The sequence below is a fragment of the Misgurnus anguillicaudatus genome, unplaced genomic scaffold (genome assembly GCF_027580225.2).
Source record: "Misgurnus anguillicaudatus unplaced genomic scaffold, ASM2758022v2 HiC_scaffold_34, whole genome shotgun sequence".
NCBI classification, from domain to species: Eukaryota; Metazoa; Chordata; class Actinopteri; order Cypriniformes; family Cobitidae; genus Misgurnus; species Misgurnus anguillicaudatus.
The window spans coordinates 1,681,613-1,693,264 of record NW_027395284.1 but is presented as its reverse complement, the minus strand read 5'-3'; the positions used below and the strand labels follow the sequence as shown (position 1 = coordinate 1,693,264).

Sequence of the window (11,652 nt, the reverse complement as noted above, 5' to 3'; positions counted from 1 at the left end):
TTGAATGTCTCTTAGACATGTAGCTGTTTGATTGTGGTTCTATTTAATGGCCAGTCTATACTTGGGGAACGGTCAAACGTCTATTAGATTTTCACTGACAGCCCAAATTAAGCCTTGTTTTAGCCTAGACACATATTCGCGGTCTATTAGAAGTTATGTAGTCGTTTAATAGCCGCTTTTTGATGACCAATGCGTTCTTGTGCCGTGGTTAGGCGTCTCTTGGATTTTCCGTAAAAAGACAAACGAATCTATTTTTAACACAAAGGCCAGGGGAGAGCGCGAACGCAGTCCCCCACTATCAGAAATTTTGCAGTCGAGATTCCCACATTTGGGGAATTCGCAAAGGGTCAGCACAACCGGAGTGCAATGGCTGAGCCTCGCCCTGGGTGAACCACCTTCATGATCATGGTATCTCCCCTGCCAGGTAAGTATGAGCAACAGCCTTTGAGGCCAGACGGCCGCATCTTCCTGTGACCGATCGCATCGACGGCGCCCCCGAAGGCCGTCCGACTACCATTTCATTACTGTGTGTGACCAGGTGGAAAGGCGCACGAAGCCAGGTCTGAAACCAAATATTCTTCGAGATCTACCCATTTTCCGTTCCCAGCCCGGTTAAACCGTGCAGAGAGAAAAACGTGAAACAATTTAAATCAAATGGATTTAAATAGCGCATTTCAATATATCGTTTCGTTATTACAAAGTAACTTTACGTGGAATAGAAACAAAGAAATGTACAGAGCAATCGAGAAACAACGAAAGCATAGCAATTTTAGAACGTGGATAAATAAAAACACAAGGGCTCAATGACTTACCCGTTGTCGTTGTGAGTTAAACAAATACAGCTATGCTTCCAGATCTGCCGACGTTGCTGTGGTTCTTCGACAGCTGTAGTACAGTGAAAAAAAAGTTTTCAGGTGTTTTGAACATCCCAATCTGTCTCGTTCGCTTTTTCAGCTGTGTCGATGATGTTTAAGTCGTCATCGTGTCACCTCCAAAATACGAATGCATACAGGTTGAAAACAACACGAGGATGAATAAATGATGACAGAGTTATCATTATAAATTAAAATATTTTCTTACTGCAAGTCATTTAGGTAATCAAGAAAATACTTTACCCGTTGTCTTAAACAAATACAGCTATGCTTCCAGGCGTGTCGACGTTGCTGTGGTTTTTCGACCGCTGTAGTATGAAGGGTAGTGGAAAAAAAGTTTTCAGGTGTTTTTAACATCCCAAACTGTCTCGTACGATTTTCTTGCGCCTTCAGCTGTGTCGAGGCTGTTTAATTCGTCCTGGTATCACCTCCGCAAACTGTAAGGAAAATAATTAAATACATTACAAAAACATTTCGTTATCAGCGTGTTCATTTCCATGCAAGCTTTTCGTTAAACCAATAATGCCAACGAATACACAGCACTTTTAAAACACACGAATTAAAAAACACTCTGTCATTCACGCACAAAAGAAACAAATTCTGTTTTTTACCTAACTTATTTGTCCCCGAGAAGGGGAGCGCACCGTTCATGGAAACACTGCAATACCACGTCGATGCATGGAGTGGAAGGAGCAAGCTCCGCTTCCATTTCCGAAGGTCAAAAATCCATTTAACGTATAGTCCCCGGGTAGGAGACGTATCAGACATTAAACTGATAAGAACAGATACTACACTTGATCTTAGCCAAAAGGCCGAGAAGCGATACCGCAATAGACGCAGCCAAAGGGGACCCGGCGAAGGCGCTGGCTTTCGGGGTGGAGGCTAGCGGGCATTTAACTCTAATATGAAGTAGTATGTAATATGAAGGGTAGAGTGAAAAAAAAGTGTTAAAGTGTTTTAAACATCCACATCTGTTCGTTTACTTTGTATTTTTTTCCTGTTTTCGAGTAAAAAAGAATTCTTAAATCGAGATGCATTTTCTTAAGCAAAGTGGCTTAGATTTTAAGTCTTGTTTACTGAAATAAATTCTAAAATGTAATAGGTTAAGGCCTAAATCAAGTAAAAATATATGCCAGTGGTTTAAGGGAAATAAACCTAAATTGAGTTTATTATTGCATTAAGTTGGAACAGAAATTAAGTTTATTTTTCTTACCCCACCGGCAGATATTTTTACTTGTTTTAAATATAAACCTGTTGCTTTTTAGAATTTATTTCAATTATTACAACACATAATATCTTAAGCCACTTTGCTTAACAAGTAAATGCATCTCGATTTAAGAATGGTCAGATATTTACTAGAAAACAAGACAAAAACTTCCAAACATGAATTTACAGACGGCTGGAAATTTTAAACAAAATAACTAGACATACCTATTCGGGTCTGCTCCCGTTTGCTGTGATGAAGGGGGTCTTAGTCCAAAGCACATTTTGAGGAATACTTACACATTTTACTTCTTATTTCTTTAGAATTAATTATTATTTATTTTCAATTACAAAGTATGCGATCTGATTTTCTGATCGCGGTGTGTTTTATTCCTCGTTTGCTTGCATGGATTTGCTTTATTTATTTTGCTTGTTGCATTTAAATGCACATTTGATTTGTTGCCGCATTATCCTGTGTTAATGTATTTCAACGTGCTTATAAACAAAAAGTGCGTTATTATAACCAATTATATAGCTGTGAAATATATAAAAGTATTCCCAAAAACCCAGGTAAAAAAGTAAAATAAAAAATAAACCATTTTGATTTAGCAAAAGTTTACAAATAAATGCACTCCCTGTACACAACAAGCACGTCTGGTTACCATTCATGTTTTGCATGATTTAAGTCTCGTCGCATACATGTTTGCGTAAGGATTTGATATTTATTTTTTGTGGAAGTTTATTAAACTAAAAGGCTTTGTATTTTTGCTCCGTGAGCCGCTTGGACGCTGTTTAAATAGTCATCGGGAGTTAACTGTATTTTGCTGTCCTGCAGTTTTTTTCTTTCTTTACGTGTGTATATAAGTGTATGTACCATTTATATAACTATTTCCACATGTAATATCTGAGCGGTGGTTTTTGAGACTTAAACAGAAGGCGAGAGTATGTTTGTGTGTTTTGGTTTATTTTTGGTTCGTCACTGCTTTTAAGAACTATGCACTGATTTGCTGTGTGGTTTGTCCCTTCTGTTAAAAAGTGGATTTAATCTAGTCTCTCCAATTGTGGGTAAATAACCGGTGGGCCGTAAATTTTATCTTTTAAATATTTTTAAGCACTTTCTGTAAAAAATAAATTTGTACTATTTTTGGAGAGTCACGTCTCTGTCTTTAATCCCATCCGAACCAGCAGGGTCCTTTTCATATTTTTGTAACTTTTTTGTTTGTTTATTTTTTCTCTTGGGTTCAATCTATTTTCCTGTGTGAATAAATAACCCAGGTGACCTAGTCGGTTCCTTTTCATACCTTTAACCAAAGGTTACACATGCAAGCAAACGAGGAATAACACATACGATTAGATCATCACGTCACATACTTTGGAATTAATAAGAAACAATTATTCAGTCTAAAGAAATGAGAAGTAAAACGTGTATGTACTTCTTCAAATGGGCACACTTTGGACAACGACCCCCGTCATTACAGTAAAATGTTTCCCTACTTCCGGTCAAAGCCGCCATTTTGTGAAATGGGCATATAGGCGACGCTGGAGCATGCCGCCATTGTCTCTGTTCAACAAAACAATTGTGTTTATATATAGATCTATTCGATTTTTTTTCGATTTCAATCACCGAATACAAGGTACAACACGATGCCATCTGGCCCTTCTCTCTGGTTTATGTTTGTAAGGAAAATAGAGGGCGAAATTCCATTTCAGTCAAACATTCCTTCGTGCCACGCTGCTTTTTTTCTTTGAACGAAAAAAAAACCCGTGTGCTCCGCCTAAGTGCGTTATTATAATTCATTATATAGCTGCGAAATATATAAAAGTATTCCCAGCAAACACAAAACGTTTTTATAACGTTTTTGTATTTGCTGGGTTGGCATCACTTTCTTTAGCTCACACAAAATTCTACCAAAAAACAGCATATCATTTTCTACTAAATAACTGCATACACTGTGGATTAAAAATGTCCGGAATGCGAACCTGGTAAAACCCAGGTAAAAAAAGCAAATAAAAATAAACCATTTTGATTTAGCAAAAGTTTACAAATAAATGCACTCCCTGTACACAACAAGCACGTCTCGTTACCATTCATATTTTGCGTGATTTAAGTTTCGTCGCATACATTTTGGAATAAAATAAGGCTTTTAATGTATGCAGACTTCATTCTCCATTAAGGGCTTATCAATCATAATGAACGCTGTTAACTATTCTCATTGAATGGTCTAAATCCAATGCTGGTAAAGAAATCAAATGTCCATTTAAACGCAACAAGCAAACAGCTATGCTTCCAGGGGCCTATACCATGAAGCTGGTTTAGTTGGTTAGCCAGCTTTGTTTAGGATTAGTTTGTGCAAATCCTGGGTTTTGGGTACCATGAAAATAGCTTTTACCAACAAGGCCTGCACATTGGCTTGGTTTTGTCAACCTGAAACTAATCCTGTAACCCTGAGTTTGTTTAACCATTTTCATGGTACGGGCCCCAGGTCTGTCGACGTTGCTGTGGTTTTTCGACAGCTGTAATATGAAGGGTAGAGTGAAAAAAGTGTTTAAGTGTTTTAAACATCCAAATCTGTTCGTTTACTTGCTACTTTTTTCCTGTTTTCGAGTAAAAAAATAATTCTTAAATCGAGATGCATTTTCTTGTTAAGCAAAGTGGCTTAGATTTTAAGTCTTGTTTACTGAAATCAATTCTAAAATGTAATAGGTTAAGGCCTAAATCAAGTAAAAATATATGCCAGTGGGTTAAGGGAAATAAACCTAAATTGAGTTTATTATTGAATTAAGTTGAAACTGAAATTAAGTTTATTTTTCTTACCCCGCCGGCAGATATTTTTACTTGTTTTAAATATAAACCTGTTGATTTTTGTAATTTATTTCAATTATTACAATACATAACATCTTAAGCCACTTTGCGTAACAAGTAAATGCATCTCGATTTAAGAATTGTCAGATATTTACTAGAAAACAAGACAATAACAGCAAGACAGACCTTAATTTACTTTTTTCTTCCAAACATGAATTTACAGACGGCTGGACATTTTAAATAAAACAACTAGACATACCTATTCGGGTCTGCTCCCGTTTGCTGTGATGAACGGGGTCTTGGTCCAAAGCACATTTTGAGGAATACTTACACATTTTACTTCTTATTTCTTTAGAATTAATTATTATTTATTTTCAATTACAAAGTATGCGATCTGATTTTCTAATCGCGGTGTGTTTTATTCCTCGTTTGCTTGCATGGATTTGCTTTATTTATTTTGCTTGTTGCATTTAAATGCACATTTGATTTGTTGCCGCATTATCCTGTGTTAATGTATTTCAACGTGCTCATAAACAAAAAGTGCGTTATTATAACCAATTATATAGCTGTGAAATATATAAAAGTATTCCCAAAAACCCAGGTAAAAAAGTAAAATAAAAAATAAACCATTTTGATTTAGCAAAAGTTTACAAATAAATGCACTCCCTGTACACAACAAGCACGTCTGGTTACCATTCATGTTTTGCATGATTTAAGTCTCGTCGCATACATGTTTGCGTAAGGATTTGATATTTATTTTTTGTGGAAGTTTATTAAACTAAAAGGCTTTGTATTTTTGCTCCGTGAGCCGCTTGGACGCTGTTTAAATAGTCATCGGGAGTTAACTGTATTTTGCTGTCCTGCAGTTTTTTTCTTTCTTTACGTGTGTATATAAGTGTATGTACCATTTATATAACTATTTCCACATGTAATATCTGAGCGGTGGTTTTTGAGACTTAAACAGAAGGCGAGAGTATGTTTGTGTGTTTTGGTTTATTTTTGGTTCGTCACTGCTTTTAAGAACTATGCACTGATTTGCTGTGTGGTTTGTCCCTTCTGTTAAAAAGTGGATTTAATCTAGTCTCTCCAATTGTGGGTAAATAACCGGTGGGCCGTAAATTTTATCTTTTAAATATTTTTAAGCACTTTCTGTAAAAAATAAATTTGTACTATTTTTGGAGAGTCACGTCTCTGTCTTTAATCCCATCCGAACCAGCAGGGTCCTTTTCATATTTTTGTAACTTTTTTGTTTGTTTATTTTTTCTCTTGGGTTCAATCTATTTTCCTGTGTGAATAAATAACCCAGGTGACCTAGTCGGTTCCTTTTCATACCTTTAACCAAAGGTTACACATGCAAGCAAACGAGGAATAACACATACGATTAGATCATCACGTCACATACTTTGGAATTAATAAGAAACAATTATTCAGTCTAAAGAAATGAGAAGTAAAACGTGTATGTACTTCTTCAAATGGGCACACTTTGGACAACGACCCCCGTCATTACAGTAAAATGTTTTCCCTACTTCCGGTCAAAGCCGCCATTTTGTGAAATGGGCATATAGGCGACGCTGGAGCATGCCGCCATTGTCTCTGTTCAACAAAACAATTGTGTTTATATATAGATCTATTCGATTTTTTTTTCGATTTCAATCACCGAATACAAGGTACAACACGATGCCATCTGGCCCTTCTCTCTGGTTTATGTTTGTAAGGAAAATAGAGGGCGAAATTCCATTTCAGTCAAACATTCCTTCGTGCCACGCTGCTTTTTTTCTTTGAACGAAAAAAAAAACCCGTGTGCTCCGCCTATACAATTCGTTTTCCTGTTTATGATTATTTTATGCTTAAAACAAGCAAATAAATCTGCCTAAAGGGTAAGAAAAAAAGTCGTGAACTTTTCCCATAAATACTATTTCAAGAAAAACTGTCCTACCCCACTGGCCGATTTTTTGCTTGTTTAAATTCACTTCGATTGCATATATAAAAATATTGTCTACAAACTAGATCACCGGGCAGATGTTTATCTTTTTAGTATCCACCGAAGACACATGGGAACCTGCATATGGGCCAAACTTTTCCACAATACACATTCGTTGTGTGCACGCGCCATTGTCTTTGTTCAACGCGACAGCGTGCTCCGCCTAAATAATTTGACCCATTTTAACATGGGTTTGTTTCTCGTTGTTGTTTTTTCTTTGAAAACAATCTATATAGCGCTCTCCACAATCGTTTTGGTGTTAGCTTTACGTGGAATAGAAACACACAAAAGTACTGAGCGAACGAGAAACATATTATAGAACGCGCAACATCATATAGATCACGGATTGGAAACCAAACTGGCAACCACGCACAAAAGAAGCAAACTCTGGTTTTAAACTCACCTTATTTGTGCCCGGAAAGCGCCCGAGTCGATGAACGGAGTGGACGGAGCAAGCCTCGCTTCCATTTCCGAAGGTCAAAAATCCATTTAAACTTGTAGTCCCCGGTGTCCACTTGTTCTTGTCCAAAAAGCCGAGAAGCGATACCGCAATGGGAGCCGGAGAAGGCGCTGGCTGTCGGGATGGAGGTTAACGGGTCAGAGGTCTGGCACTGAAGGTCTGGGTCCATTCCTCACCGTGTGCATTTCACTCTATACGTGTAAAAAACATACAAATACATAAAATACATACAGAAACAGTTATCACTTACACAAAAAGAACATGAAGGTAAAGCTTCAGTTAATTTGCTTGCTGATTGCTTTTTGCATGCACATAAAAAACTGAACAAAACTGATATACTAAACAAAATAGGCCCTAAAATTGAGGAACACCAGTTGTATAGCTATTTTTTAAATATGAAATAAGACAATAAATTACAAATAACATTTGAATGCCTGCAGCTTGTTCATGTCCACTCCACAAAAAAAAAACAGTGTGACCCTTCTATTTGGTTTCAAGTTTGAAAGTTTCGAACCTATGCAACACTCTTAAGACAAATGCTCCTAAAAAGTACCAAATAAGGGTTCCTCAGCATGTAACCACAGCAGAACCCGTTTTTTGGTACTATATGGAAACTTTTTATAAGGTTCTATAAAGAATCTTGCCTTGAAAAGTGCTCGCCTCAATGGTGCTATAAAAAAACATTAATTTATCAGCTGTCAGGAGTGACATTTTTGTTACTTATCCACTTTTTAATGTATAACACTTGATAAAGATTATTTATTGTCAATTCTTCACATGTTTCAAGCATACAAAGCAATCGAAATACAAGGTGCATCAGCATTCAGTTAATATGCCACCTGGAGCTGGAATCAGCTTTCAGAAGAGATCAGATGTGTTTCAACGGTAGACACTTTTAAATCTAGATGAAAAACACGACGGTTTAACTTTGCATTTACTGAATGATTTAAAACAGTACGAATGAAACAGTATAAAAGAATACAACAGTATGAACCTGTAGCTGGAATCAGCTTTCGGATGAGATCAGATGTGTTTCAACAGTAGGCACTTTTAAACCTAGATTAAAAACACATCAGTTTAACTTTGCATTTACTGAATGATTTAAAACAGTACGAATGAAACAGTATAAAAGAATACAACAGTATGAACCTGTAGCTGGAATCAGCTTTCAAATGAGATCAGATGTGTTTCAACAGTGGGCACTTTTAAACCTAGATTAAAGACACATCGATTTAACTTTGCATTTACTGAAGAATATAAAACAGTACGAATAAAACAGTATAAAAGAATACAACAGTATAAACCTGTAGCTGGAATCAGCTTTCAGATGAGATCAGATGTGTTTCAACAGTAGGCACTTTTAAATCTAGATTAAAGACACAACGGTTTAACTTTGCATTTACTGAATAAACAGTACGAATAAAACATTATAAAAGAATACAACAGTATGATCGGTTTAACTTTGCATTTACTGAATGATTTAAAACAGTACGAATAAAACAGTATAAAAGAATACAACAGTATGAACCTGTAGCTGGAATCAGCTTTCAGATGAGATCAGATGTGTTTCAACAGTAGGCACTTTTAAATCTAGATTTAAAGACACATCGGTTTAACTTTGCATTTACTGAAGAATTTGAAACAGTACGAATGAAACAGTATAAAAGAATACAACAGTATAAACCTGTAGCTGGAATCAGCTTTCAGATGAGATCAGATGTGTTTCAACAGTAGGCACTTTTAAATCTAGATTAAAGACACAACGGTTTAACTTTGCATTTACTGAATAAACAGTACGAATAAAACATTATAAAAGAATACAACAGTATGATCGGTTTAACTTTGCATTTACTGAATGATTTAAAACAGAACGAATAAAACAGTATAAAAGAATACAACAGTATGAACCTGTAGCTGGAATCAGCTTTCAAATGAGATCAGATGTGTTTCAACAGAAGACACTTTAAAATCTAGATTAAAAACACATCGGTTTAACTTTGCATTTACTGAATGATTTAAAACAGTACGAATAAAACAGTATAAAAGAATACAACAGTATGATCGGTTTAACTTTGCATTTACTGAATGATTTAAAACAGTACGAATAAAACAGTTTAAAAGAATACAACAGTATGATCGGTTTAACTTTAGATTTACTGAATGATTTAAAACAGTACGAATAAAACAGTATAAAAGAATACAACAGTATGAACCTGTATAGCTGGAATCAGCTTCAGATGAGATCAGATGTGTTTCAACAGTAGGCACTTTCAAATCTAGATTAAAAACACCATCGGTTTAACTTTGCATTTACTGAATGATTTAAAATAAAACAGTATAAAAGAATAAAACAGTATGAACCTTACCTGTTATAAAGGGAATGAAGCTTACGGTATGGTGCTTACCTGCAGAAATAAAGTACAAAAAGAACACACAGAACTTCAATTTTCAACCTGTTTGTGATTACCACACAATCCCGTCACCTGGCTGTGGTCTTCATTTGGTGAACGGTTCTTCACTCATAATTGACCTATACAAGAAATAGAGAAGAATATTAAGCAATTCTGCTCTTACATTTAGATGTGCCCCAAGAACACAGACACACCGGCTCCAAAATGTTGAAACAGTACATTTCTGTTATTTTAATGTGGCAAATGTGTCAGCTTTAAAAGAATCATACCTTACCTTTTAAACAGGATGCGCACTGCATTAAATACCTTTACTCCCAGCATAAGCAAGCAAATTTCAAAATGCTTTAAAAGTAAATGGTAATTATTTTACTTGTTTGCCTGTTTTTGACTACCATAGAATCCTGTCGCCTGGATTCCAACCTATCATTTTCAGGCTTGTAAAGCAAATAATGAAATACATTATCATTGACTTCCATAGTAGGAAAAAAAATATTTTGGAATTATCGTGATAAATGATGAAGAAAATATTTTGAAAAATTATGGTTAGCACACAGTCGATGGTACCTATTAAATTTCATCATATTTTTTTATTCCTACTATGGAAGTCAATGGTCACTATCTGCTGTGGGTTTACCATCATTCCTCAAAATATCTTCTTTTGTGTTAATCAGAAAAAACAAACGCATACAGGTTTAAAACAACACGAGGATGAGTAAATGATGACAGAATTATCATTATTATAAATTGAAATATTTTCTTACTGCAAGTCATTTAGGTAATCAAGAAAATACTTTACCCGTTGTCTTTGCAAGTTAAACAAATACAGCTTTGCTTCCAGGTCTGTCGACGTTGCTGTGGTTTTTCGACAGCTGTAGTATGAAGGGTAGCGAATGAATGAATACATTGCACAAAAAATCCTTTTTAACTATGCAAATATCTAAAAAGTCTTAAAATAAGATGCATTATTTTGATGAGCAAAAGGACATAAGAAAATAAGCCTAGCCTTTCGGGAGAAAAAACATAAAATTTAAGTGAATTTGGGCTTAAAACAAGCAAATAAATCTGCCAAAGGGGTTAGAAACAAATCTAGATTTAAACACCTAATTCAAGAAAAATTGTCTTAGCCCATTGGCAGATTTGTTGGCTTGTTTTAATGTACATTCATGTACAATATTTCGTTTTGTCTTGTATTTCTAAGCATTTTGTACTGCCCAACGTTGTCTAGGTTGTTTAACGGTTGTCATTTTCTTTTAAAAGCTTTATAATTTATTAGTTTGGATGATTGCCATTCCTGAGAACCGCTTACATTGTAAGTAAAAGAATCATCTAAGCATTATTTTGTTGAATGTCTCTTAGACATGTAGCTGTTTGATTGTGGTTCTATTTAATGGCCAGTCTATACTTGGGGAACGGTCAAACGTCTATTAGATTTTCACTGACAGCCCAAATTAAGCCTTGTTTTAGCCTAGACACATATTCGCGGTCTATTAGAAGTTATGTAGTCGTTTAATAGCCGCTTTTTGATGACCAATGCGTTCTTGTGCCGTGGTTAGGCGTCTCTTGGATTTTCCGTAAAAAGACAAACGAATCTATTTTTAACACAAAGGCCAGGGGAGAGCGCGAACGCAGTCCCCCACTATCAGAAATTTTGCAGTCGAGATTCCCACATTTGGGGAATTCGCAAAGGGTCAGCACAACCGGAGTGCAATGGCTGAGCCTCGCCCTGGGTGAACCACCTTCATGATCATGGTATCTCCCCTGCCAGGTAAGTATGAGCAACAGCCTTTTGGCGCTTTTCCATTGCATAGTACCCCACGGTTTGGTTTAGTTTGGGTCGGGTCAGCTTACTTTTGGGAGCTTTTCCATTGGGATCACTTCGTAGTACCCGATACTTTTTTTCGTACCACCTCGGTTGGGGTTCC

At 36.0% G+C, this 11,652-nt stretch overlaps 3 non-coding genes across 3 annotated transcripts; all 3 read right to left on the bottom strand.

Annotated features, from left to right (window-relative positions):
• Positions 1 to 267: 267 nt before the first annotated feature.
• LOC141363462 (U1 spliceosomal RNA) lies at positions 268 to 432 on the bottom strand. Its single transcript, XR_012368953.1, has one exon. It is a non-coding gene; the product is annotated as a U1 spliceosomal RNA (small nuclear RNA).
• Positions 433 to 1,505: 1,073 nt separating this feature from the next.
• On the bottom strand, positions 1,506 to 1,696 carry LOC129434859 (U2 spliceosomal RNA). Its single transcript, XR_012368967.1, has one exon. It is a non-coding gene; the product is annotated as a U2 spliceosomal RNA (small nuclear RNA).
• A 9,642-nt stretch (positions 1,697 to 11,338) lies between these two features.
• LOC141363461 (U1 spliceosomal RNA) lies at positions 11,339 to 11,503 on the bottom strand. The gene has a single exon (XR_012368952.1). It is a non-coding gene; the product is annotated as a U1 spliceosomal RNA (small nuclear RNA).
• Between the last annotated feature and the right edge of the window lie 149 nt (positions 11,504 to 11,652).